General features: G+C 37.5%; 1 pseudogene across 1 annotated transcript in view; it reads right to left on the bottom strand.

Moving 5' to 3' along the window:
• Positions 1 to 5,466: 5,466 nt before the first annotated feature.
• Positions 5,467 to 23,065, bottom strand: part of LOC149572206 (putative U3 small nucleolar RNA-associated protein 11) — a 146,796-nt pseudogene continuing 129,197 nt past the window's right edge. Inside the window, exons 7-9 of the transcript XR_016359904.1 lie at positions 6,454 to 6,540; positions 5,902 to 6,001; positions 5,467 to 5,810 (exon numbers count right to left, since the gene is read on the bottom strand). The product of XR_016359904.1 is annotated as a putative U3 small nucleolar RNA-associated protein 11 (transcript). The remainder of the gene's footprint in view (positions 5,811 to 5,901; positions 6,002 to 6,453; positions 6,541 to 23,065) is intronic.

Here is a 23,065-nt window from a genome sequence, read left to right as displayed (position 1 = left end):
TTGTTTGCCTACTTTTTCACAGATGAGTTCGCAAATTATAAAGCCATTTTATGTTGTGTCTCTTTACTTCAAAGATACTCACCCCCCACACCTTCTAAAATTCAAAAATTTTATTGTAATTTTTGCAAATTTGAATCTTCATGGTGCCAATTAAGGTTTTCCTATATGATCAGTAGTAGTTTAACTTGGAATGCGACAAAAAAAATCGTAATGACCTCCTTTACCCTAACAAAACTCAACACAATTTGTTGTATATCGTTCTTTCAAATTGGAGATTGTTGTCTTCTATTGATTCAAAAGATTGTTTTTTATTACACACGAAAATGAAGAATTTTTGCAATTTATGAAAAGACCAATCTATTGGGATTACTTCAATGTTGAAGATGAATTCTATTGGTGGTAGATTATATCTATTAGATATGTATTCCTTTGGGTCGGTACCTAAATTGTAATCAAGGAATATTTAAGTTTGTGTTTATTTGCCTGTAAAGATGGAGTTATTTTGCATGCTCCTTCCAAATTTTCCTGTCTGTGCTCGCTTTTGATGCGAAGTGCTTAAAGGTCAATCTTACATTTTAATTATTTTATGTATTTCTATAATAGCAAAATTTTATTTTTGAAAAAAAATAATTTTATTATTCTAATATATATTTTTAATTTAACTGTATCTTTGTAATGTCTACCAACATTTCAAATGATGTACTTAATTACGAAACATGTTTAAAATTTGTAGATAAACATGTGATTTCCTTTTTAAGGATAACTTTAAGAAACCCCTCCCCAGTAAAATATGTAAAATGTAGGTGAATTCAACATTTAATATGAAGGAAACTTTTCATATCGAGGACGATTTTTCTATTCAAGGCAACAAAGAAAATTATTTTCTATTGGCAAAAATTTCCTTTCTGTATCATAATTTAATAATAATTGTGGCTAATTAAATTATTATTTTTTTGCATGCAAATAAATGTAGGTAATTTTTTTTTTGTCATAAATATTTTTGTAATGTACAAGGTGAATTAATTGTTTTATATAATGCAAAATACTAATATAGTTGGCTAATTTGTTAGTTGCTACAGAGAGATTATTTAATTCTATAATGAATTTACAAAGTCATGAGTGGGTCATGACCCATATGCCACGTGTACAATGCCCAATGTACTTGTAGTCTATCATTCCATTAAAATTAAATTAATGAAGTGTCGTTTCTTATTGCCAACTTGGTCAACGTCATCATGCATGTTATCATTGTTATCGTGAAAGGAATTGATGTAGACTATTGATGTAAGATAGATCAATGGCCTAAACTCTATTTCGGGCCTAATTTTAAACGTTATAACATAAATTTCTAAATCTTTCTGAAATCAAGGCACGTGTCCCAAAGTCCAAAATATAAAATAGTTGGCTAAACTAGGGTAGTTGGAGACATGCTTTGGTAAAATAGTAGGTGATGCTCGACACTAGGGAATATATTATTTTATTGTAAGGGCGAAATGACATTATCCAATAAGAAGAAATTAGTTGAAGGTTGACGAATAGTTTAAAATAAATATGTCCTAAATGTATATTATATTGGCGATTGAACCAGGATTTGGGCTAATTATGAGTAAACTAATCAGTGATTAGCCTAGGATTTGGACACAAATTATTTAATATCTTGGTGACCTCTTTGACCTTGTATGTAGGTTTTATTCGCCAAATTGTGATTTTCCAAAGATATAGAATAGCCATTTGGTGAAGATTTGCCATTTAATCACTGTTCCTTTTAAGTTATAATACCATATATTTAACTTTACTTAATTTTTTCACAAAAATTATAAATTTCTATAATAATATATTTGTATGTGGCTTTCAGTTACATAGGGTATTAGTGGCTTTCAGTTTGCAGAGAGGAGGTTTGAGCTTCGGGTGGTGTGCGTGGTTCCGATGGAGTAGCTTTTTTGATTAGAGATGATCTGTTCAATAATACCACATTGGTTCTTTCTGACACTTATGCCAGATTTATGTGGATCCAAGTTGGAGGTACCAGTCACCGTCAGAAAGATATCTTTATTGTTGTTTGTTACTTCCCGACTACCTCACCTTACGCCATTCATAGTGTTGAGGATGGGAACCCTTTTTTAGACCTATTCGAGAGCATCTCCAAGTTTGGGGCTATGGGTGACATCATCATCTTAGGAGATTTTAATGCACGGACTAAAGATCTCCAGACCCCCCAATATGACCATGGGTCCGATTTGATTTGTACTACTAAGAGGGATCTTACTAGTATGGGGCTTCAACATTTATCCGAGGATCACAGTGGACCTCTAACTTGTTATGGTCGCCACCTTTTCCAGCTCTGTGAGTCCTCCAACTTGGTGATTCTGAATGGCCTCTCTTGTTTCTCGGGTTCTGAGCTTTTTACGTGTTGGCCTCATACTGGGGGTATGAGTGTGGTGGATTACATCCTCGTTGTTGCTTCCTTCCTCCCCTCCATCCAACATTTTACTATCTCCCGTCTTCCCTTGGCTGATCATGCCCTACTTAGCCTTTTGGGCTGTGTTTCTTCCCACCCTTTATCACCCATCTCTACTCACCCTCCCGGTTCCACCCCCACACTCATTTCTGTTTCGAGGATAGTGATCAAGACCTCTTTATTTTTCATTTGAGAAGATTCCTCTACCCAGCTAGCTTCACGGATCACAGTCAGGTGTCCACCATGTTTCACTCATTAGCTACCGCGATTTGGGAGTCGGCTCTCCTCTCTATCCCTCACCGCTCCATTTCCAGTACTCACAGATCGGCTCGACGAAATACTTGTCCCATGAATTAGTGGTTTGATGATGATTGTAAAACTTTCCACCGCTCCTTGCGCTTGGCTTTTGATACTCATTCCCCTGCTTTCACCAATTTACGACTCTCTTACAAACGCTTTCTTCACCATAAGAAGCGATTATTTATTGCTTCACAGGGCAGATCCCTCCGAGACACGCTTATTCAGTATCCCAAGTTGTTTTGGCGCATCATGTTCCCCAGGCGTAGCCAACCCTAGTCCACCCCCGACCTTCATCTCCTTGCTTCCCATATCTCCACGTTGTATGACATCCCGGGTCAGCTCGCCCCCCTTCCTAGCCCGCTCCCCCATTGTCACTTATTCTCCACCTCTAGCATTTACGAGGCCATCAGACTTATGAGATGCAACAGGGCGGCTGATGAGGAGGGTTTTCAGGTGGAGCTCTTCAAACTTGGTACCACGATCTTGGGCCCTTATCTCTCTACGCTCTTTAATAGTGGTTTGTTTTGGTTTTTTAGACTCTTGGTCGAGACACATTATTCACCCGATCCATAAGTCTGGGCTGACCTCTGATCTCAGAAACTATAGGACCATCATGATTGGGCATACATTTGCTAAACTTTATGCTACAGCTTTGAATACTATTTTATCCAGTGAGCTTGATAGGAGGAATTGCAGGGCTAAGGGTCAAGCAGGATTTAGGACAGAGTACCGGACTATAGATCATATCTTTACACTACAAGCTATTATCGAGGAGGCTCGACATCACTTGAAGAAAGTCTACTGTTTTTTTGTGGATTTTCGTAAGGCTTTTGATTCCATCCCCAGAGTAGCCCTTTTTCAGAGACTGAGAGATATTGGTATTGCTAAGATCTTATTGACGGCTATTATGAGGTTATATGAGACTATGATTGGTAGACTCTGGACGACAGAGGGCCTCTCTGATCCTATCCAGAGCACCATTGGGGTGAAGCAGGGCTGCCCTCTCTCGCCCACCTTGTTTGAGATCTACATTGATGAACTCGAGGCTTTTCTTAGTGACTCCTCGCTTCCAGGTGATGATAGTCATTTACACCAGGTATTGATCTCCATCCTTCTCTTTGCTGATGATGTGGTTCTTCTTGCTTCCTCTCCTGAGGGTCTTTAAAGGCTTTTAGATAGACTTGCATCTTTTTGTGATATGAGACAGCTGGTTGTGAACCTTGAGAAGACTTGGGTTATGGTCTTTAACGATTTGAAGACTTCACATCTCCATTTTCACTTCTAGGGTTGGGAAGTTGAGATTACATCATCTTACACATACCTTGGGGTTAAGTTTTCTAGATCTCGTTGTTAAGTTTTCTAGATCTCGTTTCAGCTTGAGATCAACTATTCAACCTCGGATCAGTAAAGGGTTGGGTTCCCTTGCCATGCTCGAGAGACAGTGCTTTAGACACCACTTTCAGGATACATCATCTAAGCTATCCCTCTTGGATTCCTTAGTAAGACCCACAGTGCTCTATGGTTCGGTGGTTTGGGGTCCTTCTCTTTTATACTCGGATTGGGCCATGATCGAGCGTACCCAGATTATGCTCCTCCGTTGGATTATCAGATGTCACGATTCTACCCCCCATAGTAGGCCGAGTTCGGTGCTCACCCATTCAGACTTGCAGCCATTTTTGACTTGATCTGGTTTCTCCACCGTCTTCGTGGCTTTGCTGACTCGGAGGAAGGCCAACAAAGGTACCCTTATTTAGCCTACTGCTCCTTAGTTGCTATTGTTGACGTTGATCCAACCACTAGAGCCCGTGGTTGGTATGCTCAGGCTACTATCCTACTGAGTTCAGTGGGGATCGACATTGATCATCTTCCTCCTTACTAGTTCTCATTGGATGCCCCTGCTCATCTACTCCCTTCTCGGCAAGAGTTGAACGGGCATGTCAGACTTGACATTTATAGCAAGTATATCACACGGACCTGGGTGGATCCTCCAAGGGGACTACATCCAAGGATGGCTTTCTACGTTGAGCACTTCTTAGTTATCCAAGATGGGATTATTGTACGCCGTGAGTACTTACATAGATATTGGACTCATGCCTTGCGTATCTCCCTTGGCTCCTTTAGGGTGGGCTCGCACAAACTCCGGATTCAGGTCGATCACCATATTGCTAGAGAGGATCGAGTGTGTACACTTTGTACCTTAGCAAAGGCAGAATCTGAGATTCATTTTCTTTTCAGATGCCCCATATACTACGAGATTAGAGGGAGATTTTACTGTCTGTTTAGAGATTGCAGATCCCTCTCGAATTTTTTCAGGTACACCAATCAGCGTTGCATTGCACTCTATCTCCACGAGTTCTTACAGCTTCGTGACCATACTTTACAGCTTTTATTTTCCAGGAGTCAAACCCAGGCACAGCTTATTACGACCTTCTTCTCGCCCTTAACTCCAGCTCGGGGTGTGAAGCGACCGTACAGTTTCCCTAACACGGGTTGTTCCAGATTAGTGAGACCCCACATGAGACCTTTTTGCCAGCGACACTCCAACAAAATAATCAATCGATTAATAATAACTAAATACCTTTAAATCTATGTTTGTAACCAGCATTTGTCAAATAAATTGAGTACTGTAGTTCATCTTTTGTATGGTCTAGAGATTGTCATAGAATATATTTGAATCAACTGAGAAATGCTTCCTAGCACATCCCACCTTATGCATACAAAATTTATGAATTACATAAAAGAAATCCAATACATTAATCCTGACCAATGTGATTTTATGAGCATTCAAGTTCATGTCCGTGACTTTGCCAAACATGTGCACATTACAAATCTATTTGGCTATCATCTACATTCTCAAGAATGGAATTTTAATAGTACATTTCAATATTCTTCATATTCGTGTATATATCTACTCAATAACCTACTACAGCTGTACAAATCCAGATAAACCATGAACGCATCACCTTTTCCGTTCTTTGCACCATTTATAAACTGGTGCAGATGTTGGGACAGCCACCTCATCATCACGGAGTTTCCTTTTCCTACCCTTCCCCTACGGCAAAAAAGTTGCAGGAGCGTTATGTAAGGGTGAGCATGGAGCAATCAAAAATTACAATCATGTCAATTAACACAACGTATCATACCATCAATTCCTTGCGCAGACTCATGTCCATTACCACATTTTGCATCTCATTTACTCTCTCCTTTCGTTCCTCAAGCTCTTTGTATGCTTTAGCGGTTGTCCTACAAACAGAAGACAGGTGCACAAAAAAAATCTCAGCAATATCAGGACAGCAAAAACACTACACAAAATATTAGAGTTATGCACAATACAAGATTTCTGAGGATGTGCAATAATATGAAAAGGCTGAACATGAACATTAGTGATGAGAAAAGAACTAATTACTCACCTATTCCAACAATTTAAATATTGCTGAGTTTGAAGTTTCTAGATTAGATAATTCAGTTACCTACAAGACATATGTTTGCTCAAAAATAGTTTTTATATCTCAGCATTCTTATTAAATAAAAAATTAACCGGAAGCCACTACCAACAGATTGTCTTTTGTTTACATTGGCACATCCATGTGACTAGTTAAAGATATCCTGATCATTGTACGAATACTCATTCATTTCACACAAAATCAGCCAATTTTTGTCACTACCAAGCTCCCAGGAAAAGAAGAAAAGATCACTTTTCAATATGCCTTGGCAACTCAGATGGTGGAACGGCCTTTTCTTCTGAAGAATGAACAAGTTGTTGAAGTTCCTTTGCCTCCTCCCTTGTACATCACAAAATACGAGTAATTGTCAGAGTATTATAAACACGTTTTCAATGTCATGTTAATCAAAAAGCATTTATGCAAATATACGAGATTACTAGCATGAAAATTATTCTGACTGACAGTAAGAAAGTAACCCTGCTAAAATAGTAGTAAGTAAAGAATTTAGTTTGATAGCCAGAACAAGATAATTGTCCATGTTTGCTCCTTTATTTGTTTCCTCAATACAGATCTTAAAACGTTATGTAAAATGAAGTAGAATTAAGAATAAATACAGATAATCGTTAAATTGCTCGGAAGTAAATAAACTGGAGGGCAAGTACAATTATGACAGAAGTAGAAAAGGACAGAAAATTGCAGGGGGAAAAAGCTATTAACTCAAATTGTTCCTCATTACAGGACTCCATGCTCTCAAGGCTTGTAGGAATTTTGACTTTGCTTTTAACATAAGGTCATCGATATAGTGGTCACTGTGAGAGGGGGGAGCAAGCCCAGTTTGACAAGACTGAAAAAACAGCAAACTAAAACACTTACCTTACCAAGGGGAACACTTGTTTTGTTTTTTTTCAAAAATCTCTATGTTCTTTAGTATTTACGTTTTCGATGGATATTAGCCAATACCAGCACAGGGATAAGAAATTATCAAAAATTGATTGTTTATTTTACAGATATGTTTACAGGGAATGGCATTCAGTTCGAAATTTTGGAAATAGATCATTTCCTAAATAAAATTCACCAAATTGAGTGTTTGAAGCCTGAAGGAGAGGATGGGCCAAAAAGTTAGATCTTTAAGAAGGTAGAGGAAAACAGTCATTATTTCTTCAACAGCACAAAGAACTCTTAGGCAAACTTGATGTATATGCTGAAATCAAAAATTTGATATGAGATTTTGTTCTTTTGGCTCAAAAAATTAAAAAACAGGCAATTGATCAAAAGAACAAAGGGGGTGCTATCAGAAGAGGATAAAATAACTGGATGAAAACCATGCCCTGGGCAATTATGCTTAAGACGCCTTCTAATTTCCTTACAACCTTGACCTCTAGTTGCTTTAAGAAAGAAACTGACAAATGTAATGGAAGCTTCCCAATGGTATGAAGATTCTTATTAAATGGACTTCTACCCACCAGTACTTGATCTTAATAAGTGTCATAAAAGTTACAAAAACATGACAATTGACTCTAGGTTGCACCAAGGGTTCACTATGTCATTCTTTTGGCTAGAAATGGTAGTTTACTAATTGAGAAAACAGCATACAGATGCAGATTGCTTTGCTGAACTGGCCTGAACCATGCAGGATAATCGAAGGAAATTAATGTAACCAGGTGAAGGAGGATGTGAGAGCAGCCCTTCAAGAGATCATGAATGGCGAGTAATTCTAAGGCTTTTGTGAGATGTATATACAAAGGTAAATAGGGTTCTAACTAGAGTCAAGTAAAATGTTTGTTGGACATCACAGACTTCATGAATATGGTAATTCATTATATAGGTCTACTAAAATGATTTGTACACTTTCAAGCATATGCCTATTTAGTAGAATAGGCCAACCACCAACTGCACACTTACTTGAACTCATTTCAAATGGAGTCGTAGAAAACTTGAATGCTTAGAGAATAAAATTAGAATTGTGTTCAAAAGGAAACAGGAATAGTACTGACAACATCATAAACAACAATGAGAATTAGAAAAAAGCACAAAAGAATTATTATCCAAGAAAACCCTGAGGAACACTCACTGGAAATGGAAAATTGCACAACCAGTTTCTCACGGCCAAAGAATGGATGTGAAAAATAAAATAGGAAAAAGACAACAGTAAAACAAGGTTGTTTTCTCTCATGGCCTACCTTAAAATAATTTTTTTTCTTGCTTCTACTGCTTTTACTCTTGGTCGTCTACAACACTATCATCATAATGTATCACTTAAGCCTGTGTTTGGAGCATTGTCTTCCCTTCATGTACCAGCATCACTGTATTTTAAGTTTGTTCATTAGTTTAACAAGATGGCAATCTTTATGTTGTTCTTTAAGGCCATTGGAGCTTCATAAAGTGCAGACATTTTTAGCATGTTGGGGACAATTTTGTGGTAACTCTCATTCCCAATTGTGACTCATGCTCCTTGTATCACTGCTTTCGATTTTGGTATTTACCATCCACAGATTTCTAGTCAGTCTGAGACTGCTAAACCCATTTTAGAAAATCCTCTGCATTTTGATAAGAAGACTGAGAAATTATCTCTTTGTATGTCGTTCACATAGCTACAACCAAGCTACAAATGTTACTACAGGGCACTCTACCTTTTTAGTAGCAAGCATGTCTCACAAGTGGAGTAAAGCAAAGCTTCGTCCCTAGTGCGAAATTTGGCTAAGCTTCATATCAATATTCAAGACATCCAAAAAATGTAATGTCCCCTGCTAGGTTCAGGCTTGGTTATTACCAAATTACCCCCATTTTAGTATTCTTATGTCCTAATGCTGAATTGGCAAAGATACCTTTTTTCAAATATATATTATTGAACATATTAAGTAATTTGGTTCCTTGTACTATTTATAGTTCTTTAATGTCAAGTCTGATCTTATTAGTACTTAAGTTTGACAAGGGAGAAGACTTTATTACAACCAAAGAGCTAAGAGACCAACTCAATAGGTTCCCTCGAAGTTTACAGATCCAAGCCCTTATCGTATCTTGGGACCATGCCATCAAGGTTTCAAAGGGACACTGATCCCTACCTCATCTTAGGAATTATCATATTAGTTGGATTTAGACTACCCCTCTTTGGTCACTTCAGCCCTTACCTCCTCCGGTACTGATGTAGTAACAGGATCTGCGTAATGTGTGTGTATGTGTAATCTTCTTAATTATCTATGACTACACTTCTTCCTAGTAAATATCAAGATACTGAACGTCCCTTGTATAGGCAGTGAAGACTATTGAATATACTTATAATATCTTGTTTAGATATTGTATTCTTTATTCCCTTTGCTTAATGCTTCTTGTATTCCATTCTGATTTCCTATTCCATGCTTCTCTACTTAAATGCAAATTTATAGTATATAGCCTTCATAGGGATGCTTGAGTCATCTCTCTTTGAAAGGACGTCTTTCTTCATAAGGAGATGTCTCTTCCACTATCATTAGTTGTCCCTTCAAGATGTGGCTGCCTGGAACTAATTGATTTTGACTTGTTATAATATGACAAGATATTTTCCACAGCAAGTCAAATTGTGATATTGCTATCAGGATTCGACTGTGTAGGTTTTTGAGTCAAACTCTTTGACCCATATTTCATGAGTGTTCTCCTAAGAGATGGGTTCTTGTGAACGTGACTCATAAAATATGGGTCAATGAGTTTGACTCAAGAAACTATACAGTTGAATCCTGACAGCAATAATTGCTATAATCTGTTAACATTCATTTGTTTAGGATTAACATTTCTTTTCTTCACAAGTTGCCGATTATGAAGAAGCCCTTCTTGTTCAAACAAAAGTACAATGGATTTCCCTTGATAATGATTCATGCCTGTTGATGCATATCTAAATTTTCCTTTAAGGAAATATGTGAGTTGTTATCACGGTTGGGGCATTGCATCATCGCTTGTCTAATTATCACTGCTGGTAATATTTGATCAGTGTCTATGATTTGACTGATCCTTATCAGTTCTCAATATCAAGTCATCATTGTAATATAGACTTAGCACCACTATTAATATTTGATAGTATATTATTATATTGATTATAATATTGTGTTGAATATTATAATTATTATTATATAAATATTGTATTATCTATGTATTTAAACTTTATATTAATTTTATTAATCCTCAGTTATTATTAAATTAAATATTAGACATTGATTACATATATGCTAGAAAACAAAGAAATAAATTAACCAGGTAACATTTATATTTATATTTTCACAGGGATATTACAAAAACTCAAAGCCAAAATCAAGGTTGTTCATAATGGAAATAAAATTCCTCGTTATTTCCCAAGTTGATAATTTGTTTGGCCTTACTTTGAATTAATGGAGATTTCACAGCAAGCAACACAAGTCAAAGCCCAACCTTACACCATTCTCTGAGCTGTTTAAACAAATGCCTTTGAATTTGATTTTCTAATTTAATTTGGAACCTATAGTGTTTTGTATAATAATTATGATGCCACCAATCATGTGCAATTCCTTCCAACTATAAAAGGCAACTTTGATGGAATCATTTCTGTCATGGGACTAAGGGACAAATAGGCATCCAAATTTTGGGTTCATGAATGTGCAAAGACTTTTCTTTATCCATCAAAATTAAGAAAAGTTGTTTTACTCACTCTTTGACACAAGTCTTTATTTGGTTTCCATCTTTTCATTCTAGGGGTATTTCACTTTCACATCCTAGCATCACAAAGCCCTAAATTCAAGTTCAATCATTGAGTAGGGTTCTTGATGTAGCCCAAACCCCTTTCAAAATAATACTCAGAAAATACTAACACAACACAGATTTTCAGATTACCAGATTCTTCATTAAACTTCTTCAACTCTACTCTACCTTATAATGAAAGAAAACACCTACTTATTACAATTCTGAAAATTACCATATTTGGCATATTTTCGGAAAAAATAAAAATTTTATTTTTTGGTAATTTCCAAAACCCATCCTACGAATCTCGAATTTTCTCGAGAAAAGCCCCCAGCTAAGGCAAGATGAATTGCCAACTAATCCACGAAATCAAGAACATGATTTCAGATGTATTACAAAAAAAACATTTCTAAAAAATTGGAAAAAACAAAAAAATACCAATTTCGGAGGTCGACGAAATTTTAGGCTCCCGAAAAAAATGTCGAAATGGCCACCTATCGAGCTGAGCTCAATCGACAATCCAAATAACTCCTCACGCAACTGCCTGTAAAATTTCAGCCAAAACTCACATCCGAGTCAAAAGTTATGACTTCCGGAATTTAATGCATCATTCTCCCCTTCTTGAAAGAAACACACCTCCTACAAGTGGTTGTCAGTGAATTGCTGCAATTTTATTGGATCCAATTGCATTGCTGCCCACTCAGATAACCATGTACTCTTTGTTTCAAGTAACCCATCCCACTCTATCAAGTATCTATTATGATGGCCATGCCTTGTGGAGGTAGTCTGCTTTGTCAAGAATTTTGGCAATCTTTTCCTTTTCTTATTGGGGAGGTGATGTTGCCAATCCATTCCCTGGCTGTCATCTACATTGAGAACATCTCCATGGAATGTGTATAAATTAGAAACATTAAAAATAGGGGAAATGTCAAGATTTGCTAGTAAGCTGACCTCATAAGCATTATCATTAATATTTTTGATGATTTTGCAAGGCCCAATCTTTTTAAACTTCAATTTATGATAGGTGCCTGTAGGAAACCGTTCACACCTCAAGTAAACCATCACCAAGTCACCAACAGAAAATATTTTTTGTCTCCGAGTAGCATCTGCAGCAATCTTGTAATTCGCATTACTATCCTATAGCTTTTGTCTAACATCTTGCTGGAGCTGGTGAAGGTGTTCAGCAAAGGCAATTCCATCATCACTAATTCTGTCTCCCAAGGGAAGTGACACAAGATCTTGAGGGTTTCTACCATAGACAATTTGAAATGGAGATTTTCCGATGGATCTGTTAACAGAACTGTTATAGGCAAATTCTACTTGGGGCAATGCCAAGTCCCACTGTTTAGACTTCTCCCCCACAATGTAGCATAATGATTTCCCAAACTCTGATTGACTACCTCCGTTTGTCCATCTGTTTGAGGATGATAAGCACTACTAAACTGTAACTATATTCCTAATTTCCTCCAAAGAGTTCTCCAAAAACAGCTCAAGAACTTAGTGTCTCTATCAGAGGTAGTGGTCTTTGGAAGGCCATGTAAACGAACAACTTCTGAGAAGAATAGGTCTGCTACTCTAGTTGCATTGTTGGTCTTTTTACAAGCAATAAAGTGGACCATTTTTTAAAAGTGATCAACAACCACAAAAATAGAATCATTACCTTGTTGAGTCTATGGGAGACACAATACAAAATCCATACGTCAGTCCATGGTTTGGTGGGTACTGGTAAAGGCATGTATAATCCTGTATTCTATGAATTTCCTTTAGCCACTTGACAGATTCTGCACCTTGCCACATATTTAGTGATGTCCCTCTTTATCTTGGGCCAATAATACTTATCTTCAACCAAGATTATTGTTTTGTCCTTTCCAAAGTGTCCAGCTAGTCCACCACTATGAAATTCCCTAATAATGTTTTCCCGCATGGATCCGCCTAGTATACATAGTTGTTTACCCTTAAAGAGGTAACCATCCTGCATAAAATAATCACCTTTTACATGATCCAACTTACCAGAAGATGAAGCCTTTAGCTATTCTACAATTTCCAAGAAATCATCATCAGTTTCATAAAAGGCCTTAATAGCATCAAAACCAACAACCTCTGTTTCCATTGTGGTTAATAGTGTAGCACGCCTGCTCAAGGCATCAACAACCTGATTTTGATTTCTAGACTTATGTTTCAGGACAAAAGTATATCCCTGTAAGAAAGATACCCACTTGGCATGTCGACTATTCAACTTCTTTTGTGTGTTGAGATATTTCAAAGCAATATGATCAGTAAACAGCACAAACTCATGTGAGACTAGATAGTGCCTCCAATGTCTTAATGCTTGAACAATTGCATAAAACTCCACATCATAGGTAGAATAATTCTTTCTTACTTCATTCAATTTCTTGCTAAAGAAGGCCACAGGCTTACCTGCTTGGCTAAGAACAACACCTATCCCAACATATAAAGCATTACACTACTTCAAAAACTTTGTCAAAATTTGGAAGTGTTAAAATAGGAGCTTCGGTTACCTTTTCTTTTTTCAAGAATTTAAAACTCTCTTCAGCATCCAGTGTCCATGTGAACTCCCTTCCTCTGGTACAGTCTGTTATGGGTGCTCCAATACTGCTAAAATTTTGGATAAACTTTCAGTAGAAAGTTGCCAATCCATGGAAACTTCGTACTCCTGTTATACTAGAAGGACTAGGCCATTCTAGGATTGCTCTTACCTTTTCTAGATCCATTTGAACACCAGCTTGAGAAATGACAAAGCCCAGAAAGGTCAAACTAGTTTGCATGAACCTACACTTCTTCAAGTTCGCAAAGAGCTTCTCCTTCCTTAAGACACTCAAGATGATTCTCAGGTATTGTAAGTGTTCTTCCTCGCTTCGACTATAGATCAGAATATCATCAAAAGAAACTACAATAAACTTATCAATGTAAAGTTGTAGCACTATATTCATCAACCGCATAAATGTGCTAGGTGCGTTCGAAAACCCAAAAGGCATAACCATCCATTTGTACAAACCATCTCTTGTCTTAAATGTTGTCTTCCATTCATCTCCCTCTCGAATGTGGATCTAGTGGTAGCCACTTCGGAGATCAATCTTGCTAAAGTACTTAGCCCTCACTAATTCATCCATCATGTCCTCTATCCAAGGAATAGGAAACCGGTACTTAATGGGAATCTTATTGATTGCTCTGCTATTAGTGCACATCCTCCATGTGCCATCCTTCTTTGGAGTCAACAATGCGGGTACTACACACAGACTCATGCTTTCCCTAACTAGACCCTTTTGCATCAGTTTTATCACTGGTTTATTCAACTTTGCATGTTGTGTTGGATTCAACCAATAGGCTGCTTGATTAGGCAAAGTTGCTCCAAGAATAAGATCAAGATGATGTTGAATATCTCTTTTGGGTGGAAGATCATCAGGTAGTTCCTCAGGAGCAACATTAGCAAACTCCTCTAGCACCTTCATTGCCTCAGGTGGCACTGAGTTTTCTTGTTCTTCTCCTCTTTTTAGTACTAGTGCATAACAACAACCTGTTACTTTCATTTCTTTGACAACTTCTCTTGCAAACAACATGGTTTCATTCTTCTTTTCATTCTTAAGTGGCAACAAAACCACTTTAGAGCCATCCTTCCAAAATGTGTAAGTATTTTTCTCCCCATCATGCATGACCTTCCTATCATATTGCCATGGTCTTCCCAAAAACATATGGCAAGCATCCATAGGGATAACATCACACCAAATCTCATCCTTATAAAATTTTACTAGGGCAAATTTGACTAAACATCTTTTATCAACTGATACTTCATTCCTTTTCTTAAACCATGCAATACAATAAAGGCGAGGGTGCTTCTCACATTGTAAATTTAATTTCTCTACCATTTCTCTAGATACCATATTCTCACAACTACCCCCATCAACAATAACTTGACATACCTTTCCACCAGAAGTGCATCTAGTTCTAAAAATGTTGGTTTGGGGCCACGAATCATCAGAGTTCTTTGCAGGAACTTGATCTTTTTTGGGGATGATCACTGATCTCCTCATCATGAGGGTTTCTCCCACATCTGGTGAAACTTCTTGCTCCTCTTCTTCTGGTTGAGCCGGGTTCACTCTAGGTTGTCTTCCTTGATTTATTTCTGGCATGTTATAATTTGAGCATTTAAAGGCTCAATGTACTTCTCCACATCTGAAACAGGTAAAGGGCCTCTATTGGTTTTCCCATCCTCTTCCGCTATCATAACCCCGTCCTCGTTGAAATCCCCTTCCTCTCTCCTCTTTTGTAGGATCTTGTCTGGAATCTGTATTTCTTTCGAATCCTTGGGAGGATTCTCCTCAGCCGTAGTTAGAACCTCCTCGAAATGGTGTTGAGGGACCCCTTCTTCCTCCTCAATTCCTTTGATTGTATTATCGATTCTGCTTTTCTTTAGCCTTTAGAGCTAATTGGTAGGCTTCCTCCATACAATTAACAGGATGCATGTGCAATTCATCTTGGATAGAGAATTTAAGGCCATTCATATATTCTAGCAACCACGTGCTCATCATCTTCTTGATGCTCTATTCTCATGGATAACTTATAGAACTCATTTGTGTACTCTTGTACAAAAGACAAAATTTGAAGCCATTTGTGTACTCTTGTACAAAAGACAAAATTTGCTTCAAATTCTGGAACTTACAAAACAAGGTCTGTGAGTAATCTAAAGATAAGAACTTTTCCCAAAGCTTTTTCTCCATCTTGCTCCACGTTTTGATCTTTTCCATTTGTTTTCTGGTTCATTCCTTCTGGAGGTGATCCCACCATATCATTGCATGTCCCTTTAATTTTTGTGCAAGCAAACTTCATCTTCTTTCCCTCTGCCATAGGCTTCCATTCAAAAAACTTACCCATCTCATTTAACCAGTCTATCAATTCTTTTGGCTTAAGACTACCAGCATAGTCTAAGACTTCAATCTTGATCCCTTCATTTTTTCCTTGTAAAGCCCAAAGCACTCTATCTTCATAGCTCAACTCTTCCAAGGGTTCTTCTTCATCTTCACCTCTTCTATTTCCCTCTTCATCTGATTCGTCCTCTCCTTGTGCTACTGGTATTCCTTGATTATCCATTCTCTCATTCAGGGGAGATCAAGATCTTATTCATCAAAGGGAGAGAGAAATTAAGCAATATGTAATACCAAGAAATTAATGGCTAATGTAATATCAAGAAAGAGATTGAACAATCATGCCGAATCTATGTGAAAGTAGTGGCCCACTAATTATACATATACAATGTTACAGTGGCACCAGCTAGGAAGAGCGTACAATGTCACCAAGTGGTATTAGGAAATTCAAATCGATATAATACAGGAAGTCAAACCACACAGCAATAAGTACCCAATAAATAAGATAATTATTATCACTGAGAGGCCAAAAGATAATAAAATTATTTTACATAAGAGAAATACCTGAGATGGCCTGCTGTTATATTTTGGAGAGGAAATTGGCACAAACATAGGAGACACATTTGTTTTTAAAAGCAAACAGTTGCACTCAAATAAGTTGAGCATGATATTAGGCTTTAGTAACATTTACAGTGCATAGCATGTAAAGAAATAAAGTGAATAATATTAGGAAGATAAAGTAAATAGACTAAAAACAAGGTTTAAGCAATACTCTTGCAATAAGACAATACATGACCAAGCAAAGAAAAGCGGATCAAACAAGGGCAGGAAGAAATAAAGGAAAACATGTTTAAGGGCAATTATATGAATTTGACCTACCTTTATATCTTATCAAATACAGACTAAAATATATATGTATATTCCTACATTTAAAGAAAACTACAACTATTGAAGGCAGTAATTCTGAAAAAGATTAAGAATTATTAAAAAGGGGGGCAAATCCCATATCAAAGTATTACATTAGTCACTAATCATCAGAGGTGGAAAACAAATTAAAGATCACTCCAAATAACCAGTGCCTCCCACGAGAATTCCACTGATAGGGGGAATAAACCAATCTTGCAGGTATGTACGACCCATGGGCCACTCTTATTATTAAAGGTAAGTATTTACCTATTTTACAAATTTAAGTGAATATTGATTGACATTTGGTTGGGACATATATTTGGTATCAACAAGGAAATTATATATTGAAATTATACATATTTAAAATGTTTATGTTATATATATTCAAATATACATTTAAATTTGATATTCATTTAATCCATATTTTATTGATTGATCTAAATATTATTATGCAGAATCTTTGGTCAAAATATTTTTAACAGGAAAGAATGGCTGAACGGTGGAGAGTAGGGGTTTGGAGCAAGAATAAGGGCGGTTACAATAAGCAAGGAAGAAGTTTTCAGCATCCTGGAAGGTTTGAACCATTCAGAAGGCATGAAGGTCTGAACTACTAGGGTTAACAAAAATGGGAGATGGTAGGGGGAAGGAAGAAATTTTCAAAAGAGAGCTCAATGGGAAAATGTGGAACAACAAAAGGAGGGGAGTTGGCAAAATGGAGGATAAAGGAATCGTTTCTATGGACACAAAAGCCATCCAATGCAAAGATTCCTAAGTTGCCGATTCGGGTTCCGGGACGGGTTCGAGTTCGGGGTTCGGTTCGTGGGTTCGGGCAATTTTTTTTTTCCCCATTTGGGTTTGTGGGTGGGTTCATGAGTATATATATGCAAAAAAAAAAAAAAAAAAAAAAACTCACATAGTTGTAAAAGTAAAACTAAGTCATTCCATAGTATGAATATATCAATGTTACTTGATTATTGATCAATGCCAAATGTCAAAGATAAACAATAAATACTCACTCATTAATCTATGCTAATGTTGTAAATAAAATCATACATTGAATTACTAAAATGCAAAATGGAATTTCAAAACATAGACTACTTCATCAGATTGATAGATAATAAATTATGACTTAATAAAGTTTGAAACTGTGAAACATAGTGATAAATCATAAATGACTCAATGAGTCAATGACAAATGTTTAAACATAGTTTATCAAAGATGCAAATGCCCTTCAAGGGTCAAATGGGTCATCAAAATATGAGAGATCAATGGCTTCATCCTCATCTATATCATTGACATTTTTCACATCATTGGAATCCAAACTTGTTCCACTAGCCCCAGATGTAGCCACATCCTCCTCCTCGTCCTCCTCAACATCTAGCAAGGCAATTCTAGATATATCTTGGACAGTCATATCCAAGTCAAAAGTCTCAGGTAGTACATCCCACAACTTCTCTGGTCCCTTCTTATATCCTGAATCCTTGCGTGATAGGAGGCGCCAGTTGTTGTGAATAAATACCAAGTCCTCTGCTTTCTTCGAACCCAACCGATTATGCTTCACTGAGTGGATAAAGGAGTATGTACTCCAATTCTGCTCAACAGCAGAAGAGCTCGCAACCTAGAGAGACAACTAACAAATTTTTAAAAATTAGCTAAGTAATTTTACAATACAATAGGAATTTAAGAGTGCTAATTCGACAAGCTAAGTGGCCATAAGAAAAGGATAAAAAACTTAAATACATACTTGTGACAAGATCTTAATGGCAAGAGGTTGGAGGTACATGTAACTTTCCCCATGTATAAGTACCACCATCCAATGGCATCCAATCTACTTTGGTCATTGATTGCATCAAGCTCTGCATTTTTGCTTGAGACAAAATCAACAAACTCTCTCCTAACATTTGATGCCACATCAGGATCACTAAAGAGCCTGTTAAGTGCCCTCTTATACCCAACAGCAACTTCAGGATCTGTATATGGTGCCACTCTACCAGGAATAGCAAGTATCTCACTGCTATAATATCTAGGAGAAAGTGCATATGCCAGGAGGTGTAAAGGCGTAGTCATCTTATTCCAACGATGTAGAACAATTTTCTCCACTTTAGTGTACAAGGTATCAGGATCCTGCTCTCTCCTCTGAATGACCTGGGATGTCAAATGATGTACATGTAAGTTATCTTGATGTAGTGTTAATAACTTAATTAAAATAAAAAATCAAAATCTCTCAATATACAAGGATAAAGTATTGTACAAAAATTTAAACTTACTGATTTCATTCTTTCTAGCATGGAGTCCATGGCATCATATATGTTCCCCAAACAAGGCTCATCCCTGTCGGCATACCCAAGCATACACATGATGGGCTCGGTGAGTTCTAATGCATATTTCAACCTATTCCAAAAATTATCACTCAAGATCAAATCCTTTACAGTTTTGGCCTTTTCTGTATCAACTTGCTTCCATCCACCCCATTTGTTGCTAATAACCATTTGACCCAATGCCTCTTTTACCCTCACAAGTCGTCTAAGGACGATTGTGTGTGAAGCAAACCTTGTTTCAGCAACCTATTACCATGTTAATTCAAATTGTAAGTTAATATGATAAGTTGATAACACAAAAATTTAAGAATATGTATTAAATTTTGTAAAGTATGACACAAAAATTAAACTGATAAATGAAGCTAAATAAAGTTTAAAATTTACCTTCAATAATTCCAAGCAGGAGAAAGTTCTGAAAATTGCTTGTGACATATGGTGGTTTGTCACAAACATTTGGATCTGCTCACCCTCCTCATACACATTTTTCATCCATTCAATTTGGTTGCCCATTGTTTTCATCACCAAGTTCAAGGTGTGGACAGTGCATGGTGTCCAAAAGATATGCTCATATCGTGCTTCTACCAAAGCACCTGCAGTCTTACAAACTTTAGCATTGTCCGTTATTACTTGGACAACATTGTCAGCTCCCACGGACTCTATGGATTCAATGAGAAGTTGGGCAATAAAATTTGCATCCTTTACTTGCCCTTCACAATCAACCGCTTTCAAAAACATTGCCCCCTTGGGGCAAATAGCAATCACATTTATTAATGGACGGTTTTTGCAATCTTTCCATCCATCAGAGACAATGCTCACCCCCGTTTGGATCCAAGAATCTCTAATTGGTTTGAGGAGGTTTTCTACATTCTTTCTCTCCTTATGCAATATGGTGGTTCTCAACTTTTCATACCCAGGGGATTGGTAACCATGAGGTGCATCATTTATTGCTTTCACCATCTCTCTCCAATAAGGGGATCTCACTAGATTGAATGAAACACCATTTGTAATGAGGCAATGCCCAACCTTTATGTCAGCAATTTCTCTCTTGTCATTTTCAAATGCCGTATCTAATGGGCCTCTCTTGCAAGATGCTGGTGTTTCTATTTCATCTTCATCCATAGATGGTGTAGGTAGGAAGGGATGTGGTTTACTAATTGTTTGAGAGGGTGGTGTTGGTGGTTTTTGCTTTGACTTATCTTTTTTTGCCTTTGACACTAACCTATCAGCCTCTTCTTGTTCTTTTAACATGCCTCCTATTTGAGGAGCCAACAACCCTTTTTTAACTCCCTCTGGGGGCCCCTCACACATGGAAATCCCTTGACCTGGTGGACCTATCAAATGATGTTTAACCCGGAAATAGGAGCCTCTATATTCGTTTTGGCAAAAATTGCATTTCCATATATACCCTCCCCCACCAACACATTGCTCAATTCTTGTTGTATACTTCCACAAAAGAGAGCCTTTATCAATTTTAAATCTTTGGGATCCCACCCCACCCACTGAACCCTGACTACTCATTCTTGGATTCTTGCAATCTATAAAAAAAAAATTTTAAAAATATTTCAAAACTTATACAAAATTTGATAAAAATTTAGAACAATAAATATAAAAAATTTAAAAAACTAAAAACAAACTATGAAAGAAGCAAAAGGAAGGATCAAATGCATACCTGGAACACTCAGGACTGATTATTTGAAGGATTTGAAACTCCACAAACAATCTCTACAACCTTCTCTTCAAACTTGCAAAATGGCCACACCAAAATGAGAGAGCAAAATGACAAAGCAAATGAGAGATTAGATGAATGAAATGCGTCTAATAGGCCTTACTTTAGGGTTTGGGAAAAAAAATAATGAAAAAAACATATTTTTAATGCTTTTTTGGGCCACTTTTTGGCCCCACCTGCCGCGGGTCCATCCGGGTCTGCGACGGGTCCATGTTTTGGCCTGCGTGCACGGACCCGGGAGGACCTGCAAGCCAAAACGCGGACCTTGCCTGGACCCGTCGCGGACCTAGGCTCGAATCCGGACCTGGACCCGAGCTCCAGGGTCCGAATCCGGCAACTTAGAAAGATTCTCATCCTTTAATCTGGGGGATAAGTGAATTTTGGAGAGATTGCAAAACGAATGAGGAAACCACAAGCAATGGAGAATTAGGAGAAACAACTGATTGAGGACCACAAAATGGTGAGATGCACAGTGGAAAGGGTAGTTTTAGAATAAGGCCCTACGAAGGAGAAGAGGAATTTATTGGAAAGTAATGCTTTCTTTTCAAATGGGGAGGACCATGGCTTGCGATAGGGAAGCTAAAAAAATGGTGTGATGAAAAGTGGTTAAGGGCGAAAGACTTCAAAGCTTTGGAGAATGGGTTATGTATGACAATTGTGGAGCTGGCACAAAATAGAGACCGGATTCTGAATGGGGGACTGTATTTCCTAGATGGGTTTGGTTTTTATCTGAAAGCATGGGTACCAAACTTTGATCCCACAAAGGAAATAATAAAGCAATTCCCTATATGGGTAAGCTTGAGGAATGAAGATGGGAAATAAATTGGGGACATTTGTGAAGGTTGTGGAAATGGTTGATAAAGAAACTTTACAAATGTTCCCAAGAATATGTATGTGGAATGATTGTCATCCTACACAAGAAATGATTGAGGTTTTTTTCTAAAGGGGAAGTCTGGAGGCAACCTTTGTCAATAGAAGAAGGTTTGATGATGTGTGAGCATTGCCTATGTGAGGACCATGAATCAGAAAAGTGTAAGCAAGAGGGAAGACAAAAGGGGAATGAGGATGAAAGGTTATTAAATAGAGTGGTAGTGGTGGCTGAAGCAAAAGTAGAGGTGCACGAAAGGAGAGAAGAAAGATCAAGAGTGATTGCTGCTGAAACGGAAAGCATTATGATCTGGAAAACTAGAGAAAACAATGTTAGAGATAGTGAGAAGAAAGGGGGAGAAAAAATGGTAAATGAGCAGGTTGTGAGTTAAGGAGAGAAAATGTTTAGGAAGGTGTTGCAAGAAAGCCAGGAAGAGAAGGGAGTTGAAGCTGTACTTCAAAATAAAGATCTGGAGGGAAAAGTGGGTAGTTTGGATTTGCAGTGGATGCTGGGGGAAAGAGAGTAGGGGTAAGACTTAAGGATGAGAGAAGATCCTCTAGATTTAGTTAGTAGAGAAGAACCCCAATTAGAAGAGAGGTTTGTATTGAAGATGGTGGGGATGGAAATGTTATGGAGGTGAATAGGGGCAATGAGGAAGAGGAAGACTATAGGTTTGTTACAGAAGGGGAAGAAGATAGGTGTGAGGTAGAGGTCTTCAAAGATGCTGAAATCTCCCCAATCAGAAATTTGAAGGGATGGTTCGGAGCCTCTACCTCTGATGAGAGCTTGAACGAGGAAAAAATGGATAGGGAGGATATGCTGGAGGAGGATTACCTTGGTTTGGAGGAGATGATGGCTCTAAAAGAAAAAAGGACCCTAGCAAAATCAAAAAGAAAGAGTCACAAAGTTCAGGTGGGGGAAAGTCAAAAAAGAGGAAGGAGAACACTCAATGCTGGGGGAAGAGGTTGGAGATCAGCTAAACAGGAAGACTTCTCAGCCTTTTTCACTAATAATGGGTTAGTGAATATCCCTTTAAAGCAAGGTGAATTCACATGGAATAATAGAAGACCGGGGTTTATGAATATTGCAAAAAAGTTGGATAGATTTTGCTTAGGGGGGACTAGACACAGGTTGAATGGATGGTGGAAGCTGAAATATTACCTATCCATGGATCGGATCATTTTCCAATTAGTCTGAGAATTCCGGAAGATTATTCCCTAGATAGATGCCCTTTCAAATTGGAAGCAATGTGGCTAAGAGGAGATGGCTTTAAGGAGTTGGTAGAACAGTGGTGGAAAAATGCCCCAAGTTATGAAGGGAATAAAGTTTTCATAATGTTTTAAAAGTCACAATATATCAAAGGGAATTTGAAGGTCTAGAACTGGAACAGGGAATCCTTCCAAAATATTTTTTAAAAGAAAGAAGAGCTAGAACTATCTTTAAAAGATTTAAATAAAAGAATACTTTTGTAGGGAATGCGGGAGGA

This window comes from Cupressus sempervirens, chromosome 2 (assembly GCF_028749045.1).
Source record: "Cupressus sempervirens isolate cs-2001-9-10 chromosome 2, ASM2874904v1, whole genome shotgun sequence".
Taxonomy (NCBI): domain Eukaryota; kingdom Viridiplantae; phylum Streptophyta; class Pinopsida; order Cupressales; family Cupressaceae; genus Cupressus; species Cupressus sempervirens.
This window is presented reverse-complemented; position numbering and strand designations above follow the sequence as displayed.